The sequence below is a fragment of the Tinamus guttatus genome, unplaced genomic scaffold (assembly GCF_059628265.1).
Source record: "Tinamus guttatus ecotype Peru unplaced genomic scaffold, ASM5962826v1 Tinamus_guttatus_pri_ptg000060l, whole genome shotgun sequence".
Lineage (NCBI taxonomy): Eukaryota > Metazoa > Chordata > Aves > Tinamiformes > Tinamidae > Tinamus > Tinamus guttatus.
This window is the reverse complement of record NW_028288594.1, coordinates 10,612,905-10,627,822: the sequence shown is the minus strand read 5'-3', so window position 1 is coordinate 10,627,822 and position 14,918 is coordinate 10,612,905. Positions and strand designations below refer to the sequence as shown.

Genomic DNA, 14,918 nt, shown 5'->3' with positions numbered 1-14,918 from the left:
GCAAGGTGATCTGCTGTAAGGAGTTAACTCTCATCCTCGGCCCAGGCACTTATGTTTGCACGGGCGCAGGTAGGACGCGCAGGCACGAGGGACCTGGCCAAGTGATGTCCTGGGCTCCCTTCAGACAGGAGCTCCAGACCCATCATTTCAATGGGAAGGGCAGAGGATGTTCCAAGGCAGTCATAGCCTTTCTTCAGATGGTCAGTTTAATTTCTGAAAAAGTGATCATTCTCCTTGCTTAAGCAAGGCAGGTGCTATAGCCCTGAAATATCCCCGGGAAAGAGGGTAAGGAAACCCTATGGCAAGTTTGGGACCAGCAGAGCACTTGCCAGGGTGTTGGGCTGGGAAGGGCTGCTCAGGGCAGCTCCCCTCCTGCAGCCTGTGCACAACGGGCCGAGGAGCCATGAGTCCATCCCATCCCATCCCATCCCATCCCATCCCATCCCATCCCATCCCATCCCATCCCATCCCATCCCATCCCATCCCATCCCATTGATCCCCCACAGCCTCTGCCAATCCTTCCCCAATACCTACACACCCGTGATAAAAGCAGATGCTTCCATCAGGACAACACCTGTAAGTGTTATCCCAGAGAAGCCATATGTGCTCCACGACTCTCAAGTGCCACATAGCCCCAAGCTCCTGTTATCTCTGACTCATTAGAAACAGCTACTTAATATAATGAAAACTGGAAGTAATGGGCACTTCTGGGAGCTGCTCAGCACCTGGTGTGATCAAACCCTCCTTCAGCAGGGGAGATACTCACAGGCCCCTGGCTACAGAAACCTACCTTTGATGTCTGTGTTAGGAAGCCAGCCTTGCCTGGGTCTTTTGATATGTCACTGGCTCCTCTGGACAGAAACATGGGCCAGGATCTTGCCCTGTGCTCTGACTTGCTGCTGCAGGATCCAGCCCTAGAGAGGCAGATCCTGATCTGTGCAAATCTGTGGAGACTCCTGCCCAGCTGAGCAGCAGCAAAGAGCACTCAGCTTTGAGGCCAAGGATATGTTTGCAGGGAAAGACTCCGCTTTGGCAGAAGGAATGAAGCAGATTCATTTTTTGCAGGTGCAGCTGATCGGTGCAAAGTCTTAACCCAGCTGGGTGCCCAGATTAGTTTTAGGGGCTGACTGTGGTTGCAAAGTGCAAAATGGGAAATTCTTCCTTTTGCAAAGTATTTCTCAAGCTTGTTCTGTGTCTTATACACCACCACATCACATTTACTTACCAAATTAACCCACAGCAAAGTCATCTCTCTAGAAAGATTACATTACACTAATAGGTATAGAATTGGCAAGCCACTTAAGAGTAATGCAAATACATCTGATTCCCGATGGCAGAAATCCTTTCACCTGTGAAGTGTGCCCTCAAGCTATTACATATCCAATTTGTTTTTAGAAGGGAACTTCAAAATCTCAGAGAAATACATGTAGCTTCTCTCTACTTCTGAGTAGGCAAACTGGGATTCAGAGGAGCTGCTGGTTTCTTACACATTACATCTAGTTTGGAAAGAGAAAGAAAACAGAGAATGTCCTTGAGGTTTTACTTCACAGGTAAATGGTTTCATATTTTAGCCTGTGGTAAGTTCACTTTTATTATTCCTGTGACAAAACCATCATGATAGCTGTTGACTGGATATATTTAAAACACCAGTCTAATGTGTGTATTGTACAACAGGATCAGTGAGAGAGATTAAAATAAAAATAAGGATGCAACACACCTTCGCAAAGCACAAAACATAACTAAAACATCTGATGCAGGGACAAATCTAATGAATTACATAGAAAGGAATGTCATTTCTTGTGACCTTCAAAGGAAAGAAAAGGGGACTAGCAAAAGCAAATAGCAAAATGCAGCAATGAAGCAGAAGGGCCCCGAACAGGCTGGGGTGCTTGTGCTGTGTGTCCTGCAGCCAGCGCTGCTCCTCACTGCTCCACAGAAGCGGCTGCAGCAGCAGGAAACTGCCTCCTGCCCCTGCTTGCGCTTGCGCCCGGCCTGGGAAGCGTCACTGCGCGTCCAGGGCATGAACATCCTCACCATGTGCCAAAGCAGGTTCAACCTGAGCTGCAATAGAACCTGCTCTGTGCTACCAGTGCCTGCAGGAACCGGGCACGCAGCGCTTGGAAGCTCTCATCTCTGTGGCTGGACTTTGCTTGCTGGACTCTGAGCACCCACGTGAGCAGTTTACTTAGGACCCTGATTCTGATGAATGGATTTTGTCACCATTTAAAAGAGCCATTGCAACCTTTTGCTTGGAAACACCCAACCCAGGTGCCCGTCAACCTCAGGAGCGGGAAATGATCCCAGATGGGGACATGTCCTGTTGTTGGGACATCCAAGCTGCCCAAGCACAGGAACCAGCTAAGCTCCAGGGACCAGCTAAGCTCCCTTTAGTGCAGGATGACCACACACTGAGCTCTCCCAAATCACACTGCTGCCACTGCTGCATCTGCTTGGTTTCCAGCTCGTGCCATAGCCAGCAAACACTAACAGCTTATTTATCATTACACTCTAGTTGGAAAAGATCCATTAAGTTGCAGACTGCCCTTCCTTCTTGCTAGAATACATCTTAACTAGTATTTAATCCACTCCAGTTTAAAGGAAGTAGGAAAGAATAGCTCTCTAATAGGGTGGGCAGAGATTTGGAGGAGCCGGGCCTCTGCAGAAGGATTCGTCAGGCACTTCTTTGCTGGGAAACTAAACAGTTTATCCTGAAAACTGCAATGGATCTCATGCTGGTTCTAAAAACAAACCCAAGCAGGGAGAGGCGGAGAACTGGTGACAGCGATACTGTGGTGGCTGTTGTATCAGCACAAGTGAATAAACATGTGACAGCCCAGCAAGTGCCCCAGCACCTCCATACGCCGTTTCTGCAAGAGTGCAAAGCGCCGGTGCCCCCTCCTCCGGCACAGCGACTGAGGCTTTAGTTCTTTCATAACCAGGATGGTGCTGGAAGGGCTCAGGAATCATGCTGCAGCCTGGGACACGCCAGGGCTCACAACAGCGAGGACAGTCACCGTGATCCAGGGCACTGCACCTGATGAGCAGGACCAGAGCCAGGGGGTCGCGGTGCTGCCTTGTCCTCTCACACGGCCCTGGGGCAGACGCTGCCTGTCCCTGCGCCCCGCGCTGGGTTTGCCTTCCTAGGCTGAGCTCTGAGGAATCATTTTCACTCCAGCAATCCTGCTGCCAGCTCGTGAAGTAAACAGGGCAGTTGCATTTGGGATTTCCCTTTTCCAAATATGTGCATATTTTGCTCAGACCCTTCTCAAAATTGAGTAGTAACAGAGGATAGGAGAAAAAGTATCAGTGCATTATATTATTTCTCTCATATTTGCCTCAACTCCATTCGAGTACTATCTAAAAAGCGCAGCAAGCTGCGGCTGGCATCCCTTTGCCAAAGCCTAAAATTCAACTGTTGCTGCACACAGCGATTAGAGGGTCATTCGTCTGGCCCAAAGGCTTGCTACTGCCAAAGCTGCTTTGTCAGTGAGGAACACAAAAGCATCCTTTTCTACATTTTTAGACTATTTAAAAATAGACTATAATGTAAAGAACCATTCCCAGCCCAAATCATTATGCTACATTATGCAGTGCCCTCCACTATTAAAACTGCTGGACCATTTGCTCATGTTTAGATTTTTTTTTTCTTCCTCCTAAAATGCTCCAATTTCCCCCTCAATATATTTTTAAATCATAAGACCAAAATGTTCAGAAGCAGAATCAACAATAGGCAGCATCTACAGATGTATGTAAAAATCACTGTATTTCAGGTATGTAAGAAACTGCTTACTGGGCACCACAGATCTCACGCCAATATCTGACTTTCATTCAAAGAATTGACAACAGAGGACAAATCTATCAGGCTTAGAAGAGCTGCTTAGAATATGCAAATATTTAAAAATATACCAAAATCATTGCAGAAATACATGCTAGATGGTTATTTACATATATTCAACAGGACACAGACCTCTGCTAGTTTAAACAGAGCTTTCTGTGTGGTGCTCTGCTGTGCACTAACATAAATTGCTAGTTTTCTGTTGCTCTAAGGCTTTCTGGTTTTGGGTGACAGCCAGTTCTGGATAGAATCATTTAGTCACCATCAATTGCCTGTTTCAAGAGGGTGAGAGAAGCAGTTAGAGAAAGAGTAGGATTTGTAACCTTATCAAGATAGTTTTTTTAAAAGTGAGATACTTAAATGTTGATTCTGTCTGCAGTGAAATAAATCCAAAAGCTTTCGCTCCGGCTGGGGACAGCTAGAGTCTAGAAATCCCACCCTCTGCAGAATTCTTTGCGAGAATTTCTGTAATTTCATAGAATTTTTCCTTTTACTGGAAGATTAGGGAGAGATTAAATCCAAAAGAAGCTTTTGTGACACTTAAGAACTAGAGAATTGCTCTAGTTTTTGTACTCCATAACTGGCTCTGTGTGCAGTGCTGACGCTGAGCCGCCGTGGTCCTCCCCCTAAGCCCTGTGCAGCTGGGGGACGCTGAGCAGAGGGCCCTGGCAGTTCTGGGCGCTGCTTTGCTCCATCAGCTTGGAGGTGCTTCCCTGTGGATACACTGCATTTCAGGAGCTACGAGCTGAGCCAGGGATAACGTCGTCACGGTCAGCAGAACTGCTCCAAATTCAACTCAGAATTGGAAACTCAATGGGGAATACCTGGCTCAACTCTTGACAATCATTCTTGGTCCTCAAGCCCCTATATTTGTCTTTCATTAAAATGGAAGAGGTGCTTCTCACTCCTTCTGTTTTGTCTGACCAAATGAAGAGGACTGTTGCTTGAGCCCTTGCTTCGTAAAAATGTCTCTTTACATTTGAGGAAAAGTCTGGGACCATGGTGAAAGCCCTGTGGCCCAAATGTACCAGCTTTGCTCCTCTCAGTGAGAAAATAACAGAGATATTTAGATGTGCAGCATTCTATATCATTCTATATATCAAAATAAAGCACGTTATTCCACAGCAGGAAGAAGAGACAGTGACGGCACACAGGACATATAAATATGCTAACAGAAGGTAAATCTGGTGTTATGGTCTCAAATGACATTCACCTTTCCTGCCCAGCACGGCTTGCTGGAGTCCCTAATAAACTGGCTATCCTGGCTGTGCTGGATTTTGGACTCAAGGATATGCTAAGACATCTGCAGAACAGCTTGAACAGAGCTATCTGAATTACCTATTTTTCCCAGAAAGTAAGACTAGTAGATAAAAGTGATCAGACTTGTTTTGCCCAACCACCTGAACAGGAGCAAGCCAACATTTGCTCATGCACTGGTCAAGGCTTCCTCACGGCATTTGGTTGGTAGCCAAACTCCATTCCTTTCCCAGAGAAGCATATGATGGGGTAGACATGTCATCTGCCTCCACTCAGTGACACAGAGCAGCGTGGCTGGCTCCAAAACCATTTGCTACCAGTGTTGCAGAGGATGAGAAGGGGATATGGCCGAAACCCTCCAAGATAAATACACCTTTTGTCTCTCACATCCAGAAGAGCTTCTAAACTCACCCGGAGTTAATATAAGTACAAGAATAGTCTGAAAATCTGAGAGTAATCACTAGCCGCTTTCTTTCGTATGTCTAGCACAGTCTGAGCAAAGCAGACAATCTTGACCTAGAAGGTCAAGGGTTTCCTCAGTCAAAACATGACTCATAAGATCTCATCTCCCAAGATATTGCTAGCAAGTACTTGAGATCTGATCTGTACTCTGACCGGGGACTTGATGACACACAGACAAAGTGTGCACAGTAAAAGGTTTAGCAGCTGATGAGTCTAAAATAGCAGCAGTGTAGTCTGGATCACGTACAGCAGGACAAGCACACGCACCTCTGCGCAGGGGAGCGCTGCGCACACCCCTGTGTTCAGCCGCGGAGTTCGGCCCTTGCCACGGTTTGGAGAAGAAAGGAATCGAGTCACCTTCCAGGAGACCCTTTTCTTCCCAAACATTGTTCCCAACCACGTATGGCCACCACTACTTGGTTGTCAGGAAAGGACCTCCTGATTCCCTGAAGGCACATTGGCTAACTCTGCTTTTAAACTACATGGAAATAAAAATAGCATCCTGAGGAACCAAGAGAAGTGGTTTGGAATTGCCACCAGAGAGACCTTGGAATGATGTCTATCCTCTTGGGAAGGAAGCAAATGATGCTCACAGGATGAGGATAACGAGGTTGCTCCAGGGATACTCTAGAACAGACCTCAAATCTGAGAACAAATCTCAGTTTGTGCCATGGGATCAAGTTTGCTAGATATTCCCAGATTATATTTCCTTTCAAATTTGGATAATTATTTTAGATAGGTATGCTGCTGTCTGCACAGTTATGCTTTCTACGGAGTCAGAGAAAGTGATATAATTTTTATTCATATCTGCAGCACGCCCCCTTCCTGCAGTCAAGTTAAATGTAGATAGTTCCAACATAGGTAGTTGTAGATTCTTTCAAGGCTATGGGTTTTTTTTTGTGTGAGTATTTTGTTTTGTTTTCTGTTATAGTCCTGCAGTAAAGAGCGATGCATGAAGGCAGAAAAAGGATAATCTTGTGCTTTCGTCTTTACCTCTGCTGGCATGAAGGGATCAGATTTAGCGGCCAAGTCCCACTGTGCATATATACATGTAAGCCCCGTTACACCAGACAGCGACGTGTCACTGCGCTCTGCGTAAGCACCTGCCCTCCCGCCTCTCACAGCGCCCAGCTCCGCGCTGCCGCTCAGCGCAGACCCTCTGCTCCTCCCCACAGAGCTCCTCAGTTGTGCTGGGGTCTCCTAAAACAACCCCCTCACAGGGAAGGCTGCAGAGCTGAGGGAGCTAGAGAAAATCAGGAATGTAAAAGCCTGCACTGCCACTTGGTAGCACCATAGGAAGCCACGAGCACTCCTCCTTCAGGGACATTAGCTCCACAAAACGGGTAAGAATCTGAGCAGAGAAACCAAAAACATGATGAAGGATTTAAACCATCCCCTGATATTTTTTTTGCCCGAACTCCTAAATTCAGAGAACAGATGTTTTATATAACTCTGGCTTTAATTTTAATTGGAAGAGATTATTCAAACTATGTCTAAGCCATATGGTCCTGCAAGTCTGACTCCCCTCTGCCATTGCTGGAGAGGCTAGCTTGGCATTCCCCTCCTTTTCCAAGTCGTTTCCTTTCTACAGATTTAATAGCCGCTATTTTTCATTTTTATTGTGGGTCCCTAGGTCCCATTACTATAAATAAGGGCCTTAGGCCCAGAATTAACTCAAAGGTGGATTTGGATAAATTGCTTGTAATGATTTTCAGTAGGCTCATCTAACAGTATGTAAAGGCAAATTCAGACTCGCGATTACAGCGAACGCATCTAGAGGCACGAGCCCAGTGAGTGGCACTTTTCTCAAAGCAGTACAATTTCAGGTTTCAGAAAGAAGACCCGGTCCCGACTGGCATGTTTTCTTGCCCATTTTCCCCTCACAGGTGTTTCGCTGCAGAAGGGGAATCTCCAAAGGGATTTATTATCCGCTGTGCAGTGACTACCCCTGCCAGGCACCAGGCGGGCCTCAGGCTGACCAAGCGCGCCACAGCGGAGAGCCGCGCTGCCCCGGCGCCCACACGACCCCCACGGCTTCCACAGCACGAGAGGCAGAGGGGCCCTTGCCAATGCGCTCGGCTCTGCACAGCGTGGTCGTGTCGTGCCTGTTTCCAACACATGCAAAAACACCCCGCGAATTTTCATCGTTGGGAGCAGCGAAGCTTCTGGCAAAGCCCCCAGGCGGCCTGGGCTGAAGCGCAAGCCCGGCACCCTGCTCGGCTGAGGCGGCTGCGGTCGGCGCGGTGGCGGCTGCACACAGCCAGGTGACACCACGGGCCCCTCCTCTCCCCCAGCTCCTCTCCAGCGTCTGCCGTTTACTTGTGCTTGTCCTCAAGTGTCATCGCCATGACGTGCTCCAGCTGAGCGTTGGCGTTGATCAGCACACGGGAACACGCTATTCCTGTTGAGAACAGGCTCCTTGTGCGAGCGGCGCACGAAGCACGTCCCTTCCTAGCCGCAGTGTTTTACAGCGCGTTGCAGGCAAGCGACACTATTGAATGTCATGGAAAGGGGGTCTCAGGGGAGATGACTGGTTGTGTTTGAGTCCTCTCTGTCCCCTGCCCTGTCCACTGCACCCTCTGAGCCTTTTCAGCACGGCTACACCCCTTCCACTCAGTGTGGTGGGTGGTGGTTTGGGTCCCAATGGTTAAATCCTAGAGCTCTCTCTCTCCTCTCCATAATACTGCTATTTAGTTGATGTGGCCTCATTTGCCAAGTGATGTAACAGGGTACACGATCGAGCCTGGCACATCTAAGCAGATGTATTCAGCGGACACAGACACCGCATTATGAAATGAGAAATATCGCTTAAAACCTGAGCAGCACAAGAGATTACAATGGCCTTCATGCAGATCGGCTTACCTAAAATAGTGTTGAAAGGCCTTTGGCTGCAGTTATATGCTTCTCTTTTTAAAATGAAAGGCTGTTGCTTGTACTACTGTAATGTAGCTCCCCAAAGAACCAGCAGGTGCAAGTTTTGAATTTTATCATTCTTGGCTTCCCTGTTTGATAGAATTGACTGGAGCGTTCCCAGAGGACGCTCCTCCCATAAAATTGTTCTCATTTAAGTACAATAACAAAAAATGTTTGCAGACTTTTTTTTTGGTTTAGTTTCTAAGATGGTAATAAATTCTCTTGCAAACAACAACATAAATCTGAAGTGTCTGATAATGGATCTGACTTGCTTTGCTTCAGATGATAGGAAATGTTCATTGACTTTGCCATTTACATTTGCTCTCATGTCACATTATAAGAGAGGGCTAAATATAGATCAATGAAGTCCAATGAAGTCCAACAAGTAAAAGATTGAGGGGACCCTAAAAGAACTTGCTATGTCCATTTATCAAAGGACAAACAGAATAATAAAGGCTATTGATAAGCACATGGCCAGTTCCTGCTTCAGTTCCTTCACTGGAGACACTTCAGATAATATACTCAGCCCTTGCAATTGCTGTTACATGTAAACAGTTCCCTGTTGAATTTGTTTCCTTCTGTTCTTGCTAGACTCAGTTCAATCAATAAATAAGCCTCAATGTTCAAAGGCAGATGTCTATGTTTACCCACAACACTCATGCATGTGTTCATTTTGTTCCCCCAAACCACATTTCTCTTTTGCACGGGCAAAGGAAGGTGGTAAGAAAGGAACTTCAAATATCCTCAGGTTGTTCAATCAAAATGAAATGCAACAGTGCACAAGTCTGAAAAAAAGGAATGGGTAGCCAACTGTAAAATTTTCAGGAGAGGTCCAAGTGCACATAATGGTTGGTGCTACCATATCCAGGATGTCTCTAAAACTGTGTAGAAGACACATCCAGGGCAGCTCAGCCAAGATTTCATGGGCACCTAAGCTCATGCGGATTTCATGGGCACGTAGGTGGGACAGAGGCTAAAGTCAGTGAAGTGAATTGACACTGGCTTCTTTTGGGTTTCTTTTGCAAATCCTAGACAAAATCTCTATTTAAGCCTTATGTCAAGATACGTGCTCAGGAGATGCAAAGGATACATTGGATACATTTGATATTTTGATAGTAACGGGTAAGTAAAGATAAAACAGATAATAACTAATGATAATAAGAGACTGAACCCGCAGCTTAACAGTGGCTCTGAGTTGCTTTGTTTCAGCTGGGCTGCATGTGCGTGTATGGAATTAACATTATATTATTTACAGATACTTAAACTGAATAACCAACAGGATGAACTGTTGGCTGAACATCTCTTTCAGTCATAACATTGTGTTCTCTCCATAAATTCTGTTTTGCTAGTTAATTCATTACTTCTTAACTGAATGCTATAAGATTTTGGCATAAGCATCTGTTTCCTTTCATAAAATGCTAGTGCATTTTGGACAGGAGCAATAATGAAAAATAATAAGTTAGCATTTTCTCTACCCCAAGTAATGCAGTAGCACAACCGCCTCTCCAAACCTCATTAACCCCCATCCAATCTAAAGAAGCAACTGCTGAAGTGCTCTGGTTTCCAGCATGACTCCTAAATGGAGTGAAAACATGCTTAAACTAATAAAGAATGAACTTGGCCTTTACTGCATGAAAAATGATTTTACTGTGGCATCACCAAGCACGACACTACAATTATGAGCTTGTGGCTCTTTCAATAATGCACTTCTGCAAGAAAATGATGAAAACACAGCATAAAACATCTTTCATCCTGAGGCTTGGCACACAAGGCCTTCACAGGGAGTGACCCTGTTAAGACTGTGTGCATCATTTACCATAGCCTGCACTATCTCCTTCTCTTCTGTCTCATTCATCTTTTTATCTTTTAAAAAATAAAATAAAATAAAATAAAATAAAATAAAATAAAATAAAATAAAATAAAATAAAATAAAATGACTTTATATCACACTGCTCTGTGCTGTGCCATAATTAATGCTTGGATCGAGACAGGGTGCAGATAAATGAACCCACCTCTCCTACATCCTAAGTATTTTAGCAGCAGGATGTACCACAGAGACATGGGGAAACAAGAAAGTGAAAAGCATCTGAAAAGCCCCTCTAGACAACAGCAGAACTACAGAAAATAGCAGGAGTATCTGATGGCACCAGGTTACAGGGCAGTCGTCTAAGAGACGGGCACCTCACCTGGACTAGCAGCTAACCTGCTTTAGAGGCCTCGTGTTGGATAAGGTAAATTTCAATCAGAATGATCAAATCCTGACTGCTTGCTAAAATGCTCAATGTTTTCTGGGTTTGAAAAGCAGAGAGTGCTCTTTCAGCTGCAGCAGTGCAGCCTTTCAAGCCTTTCCAGCAAAGCAGACTTGAAAGTGAAGGAAGAGATTGTGACAAAGGGGTTTTTTGTTACATATTTTCCTTCTCTTTATTTATCTTTTTAATCCCCAAATTGCAGAATCACAAGAGAGTTTTTCCACTGACAATAAGAGTGGAGGGGGAAATGGCCATGTCAGGAAAGGCACTTTCTAAGTGTTTCTTTCATGCTTTACCATGAACTCTGAAGTTGATGTATCCTGCACACCAACTGTATGTGTGGATCGGGAGAGCTCCTGTGCATATGTACTACCCCAGTCAAAAATAAGGAGACTTCCTTGCACTGTAAACTGTATTTTTTCTTGAGTCAGGACTAATAGGAGTATCTGCACTCAGCGCAAAACTAGAAGCAGCCCTTCAAAATGAGCAGCATTAATTACTCGGTCACGCAGCTCCACAGTAGCTACAGAGGGTGTTATCTTATGGCTGGAGAGAGGGATTGGGATTAGTGAGAAATGAAAGACTTGCTTCCATCCCCTCATCTCCATTTACTCTCTCCACATTATACTGAGCATATGGCAACTTCGTTATAGCGACCACGCTCACCCCCAACTGCTATCAGTGATGAAGTCAAAAGAGGCACTTTCAAAACTCAGCCATGCATCTTTCCACATCTGGGCTTCCCTACCTGTGACAAGAGCTCTCAGTCTTACTGCAAGAATGTTTTCTAGACACAAAACCCCCAGAATAAAATTAAGTGTTAGCACAGAGATTATAGATCACACAAAATAACTGCTTCTGCTAGGCTGTTATATTTAAAATCATTTCTGAGGAGTTAAATAAACAACTGTAGAAAAGTGTACACCTTTTTCCAAACTGAATACAAAAAAAAAAATCATAGTTCTTAGAGTTATTTCCAGGGTATTTACACGTACTCACCACAATGGCAATAGTACTAATGCAGTTAACTTTATTACTTTCACGTGAAGGGCGATTTTCCTCTCCCACAGAAAATAAAATGTTCATCACTGAGTCTTATTCTTCTATCTCCTTGAAACTTGGCAGTCACTTGCTATCATCCATCTCTATTAGGATGCTATGGGTTATCAACTGAACACTCATCTTAATTCATTGGCTACTTGGGAAATCACAGTCCCAGATGGTTCTCTCTCTCAAATGGTTTCCACTGCTCTCTGGCTCTACTTCACACATTCGGCTTCTATTTGTACAGCAAATGTCATTTACATTGGCTGACTCCAGTTTCCTTTTCTGTTCACCTATGTCATTTTATGCAATTCTTTTTCTCCCTCTTAAATCCACTTCATAACCCAACATAACCCGAACCATCACTCATGTCATTAAACTATAGGCTTCTCCTCTTCTCTTAAAAATTGTACGATAGGAAATGCCCAATTTCATTCCTATTGCTTAGAAAAGACAAGGGCACAGAAATACTATCCGCTAGCACAGCCCAGAAATGCAGCTGATATCGATTCCTGTTGTAGTCATGGTAAGAGAAACTGCATCGACTACGGGCACAGCACAAATCTTTCACTGACTCAAAGCCTACTGCAAAGAGCTTATCCATGTATGGGATCTCACTAGTTCACACAAGCAATCCAGGAAAAGCGGCCTGGTTTTCTCCACTAACACATTTTTCTTGTGAAAAGAAATAAGTTTATTTTTAACTACTAGAACTAAGAAGGTGGACATGTATATATGGAGAGCAACAGTGAATAAAATGAAAAAAAATCTATTTTCACTTTGCAAAAAGAAAGCATAGCCACTCAACAACTAGTAACACGAAAATATCAGAGTGAAAAAAAAAAAGGCAGGAAAACTATCATTCCAAAATGGCTACAACGTTTACAGATGTGGCATGCTAAATACAGGTTAAGGCTTCCCTGTTTATAGAAGTTCTTCTAGAAAGCTGTTTCAAAGGACGCCAGCAAAACCTTAACTGCCGAGGGAGCAAAGGGGCTGGAGGGAGCTGGTGCTCTCTGGCCAAGCCTGCTCCCACCACCTTCCACAGGGAAGCCCCAAGTCGGAGCCTTTTAGGACAACATCCAGGTGCCTGTTAGGTGAATTTCCAAGCAACTGAAAGGTCCCCCTGCTCACGGTACGAGTCTGCTCCACCTCAGCACAACTGCCCCGGGGCTCGCGCTTTCTGTGGGTGCGCGCGAAGCTGCCTACGTGCAGGGATGGCAAACACAAGATCCAACATACCTTCCCCTCCGGCCGCTCCACAGGTGTGTGCTAAACTACCTCACACCGTCCCCGCGCCAGCGCCGCCCTGACGTCACCGTTACTGGGTTGACAACAGGTTTCCATGACAAACAAGAAAGCTGATCCGTTATCTGCCCTTAGGAAACCGCAGTGCCCTCTCTCCCATATTGTGCTAGAACCGCCCAGCTTGTTTTTGGCACGCAGAAAAGGGGGCACATTTCCTTTTTTCCCAACTGATTCCAATTTATCTCCGCTCTGGAAAAGAGGAACCGAGTTGTTTGTTGTTTCTCTCCTAACCAAAAGGGAGGGCGTCAGCCTCCCCTCCCTGCGACGGCGCCCAGCGCGCCCAGGCTGTGCTGCCAGGCCCAGAGCAGAACAGACAACACGGAAAGAGCACAAACTCTGAAGCCATGAACAAAAACAGTATTAAGTCATTTGATTCTCTTCTGGGCTATAACTTATTACCTCCACTAGCAGGCACAGCCCATAATAGTTAGCAGATGTCTAAAACATCTCATTTTGAACTTTGCTTAAGATTAAAAAGAGGTTTCATACTGTTTAAATTGCAGCTGCAGAATGAAATAAGGCTGCCTTCCGAATGTGACAGAAATGTTCATCCTAGCCTCAAAAAAGGAGGACTGTTTTATATTCTGTAAATATTGAGGCAACTGAATTTCTGTGCGGAGGGACCCACATATGATATTCTTGATGTGTCTCAGTTTCAGCAGCTGGAAGGGGCAGGCCTGGCTGCTCCGGAAGGTTTGGCTACAGGGCACCCCAGGCTCACTGCTCACCACCACCGCACGAGGCCACAGCACGTTTTGGCTCTGCACAGGAGGCTAGTGGGGACGCAGGACCAAATTTCATGAGTCTTATTACTACTATTTACTATTGCAGCAAGAGAGAAACCGTCAGTCCTCCGAGAGCGTCAGAAGCTGGACACGGAAACAAAACTGCAAAATCTTCAAGGCAGCAAAGGAAAATGTTTAATCAGAGCTGTGCAGCCCGTGAGCGTTGCTGCCATCGGGGTTTTACTGTGCCTGGCAATGCAGGTTCCCCTTTCACGAAGCCCTGGGGCCTGGTGCTAGTTTGGCCTCGCTGTCGCCATCCGTGGGAGCCCCTGGGGTCTGCTCATTCCCCTGCTTCTTGTTCCTGCAAAGACTAAGGCCACAGGCTTACTAATTAACCAAAGTGGGTGGCCAAGCTTCTGATTTGAGGAAGCTAACATGCAAACAGCTACTTTTTTCTGATTTGAGGAAGCTAACATGCAAACAGGATTAGACTGGAAAACCAATTATTGTTGCCTTTCAGGCCGCACTTATTTCCTCTTTGCTTAGCAGAGCAGATGCTTTCTGAGTTTTTCATGGCTTCCTCATATTTGCAGGTTTTCTGCTGGGCACAACCAGGTATCTTCTTTCACTATGGCAAATATTTTGTAAGATCTGCTGTAACAGAAAAAAGTCTGAAGCTTTATTCATCTGGTTTGTGTTTATATTTTTTGTCTCCTTAGAATATACAAGACTTTTGCTAAGCTAGGCTTTTCCTCGTATATGTTTCTTCTGATTTTAGTAGCATCAGGTTGTAATATAGTGCTCTTGAACAGATGGGATGCTGGAGCCTCTCCCAAGGAGCACCGATCACCTCCAGAGGAAGGCGAGCTCCAACCCAACTGCGTTCTGTTGCCTTTGGGGAAGACAAAATGTCTTTCTTTAGACTCCTGTTAAGATCATTTAAAATCCTGCTGCATGACAGCTGGCGACCACTAATGTGGCATGTAGCTTTAAAGAAGTTATTACCGAATATGAAAATATCTAACACTTTTGAAAATACAATCAACATATTTTATTCATTGTCCCAGTGAGGTTCACAACTCCAAGACCCTCAAAACAGTGCAGGGCTTCAAAACACACAGAGAA

The 14,918-nt window shown here is 45.3% G+C and overlaps 1 protein-coding gene across 5 annotated transcripts in view; it reads right to left on the bottom strand.

Moving 5' to 3' along the window:
* The window catches only part of KALRN (kalirin RhoGEF kinase), a 467,999-nt gene that overhangs the window by 89,898 nt on the left and 363,183 nt on the right, over positions 1-14,918 (bottom strand). The gene's annotated exons all lie outside the window — the stretch shown is intronic.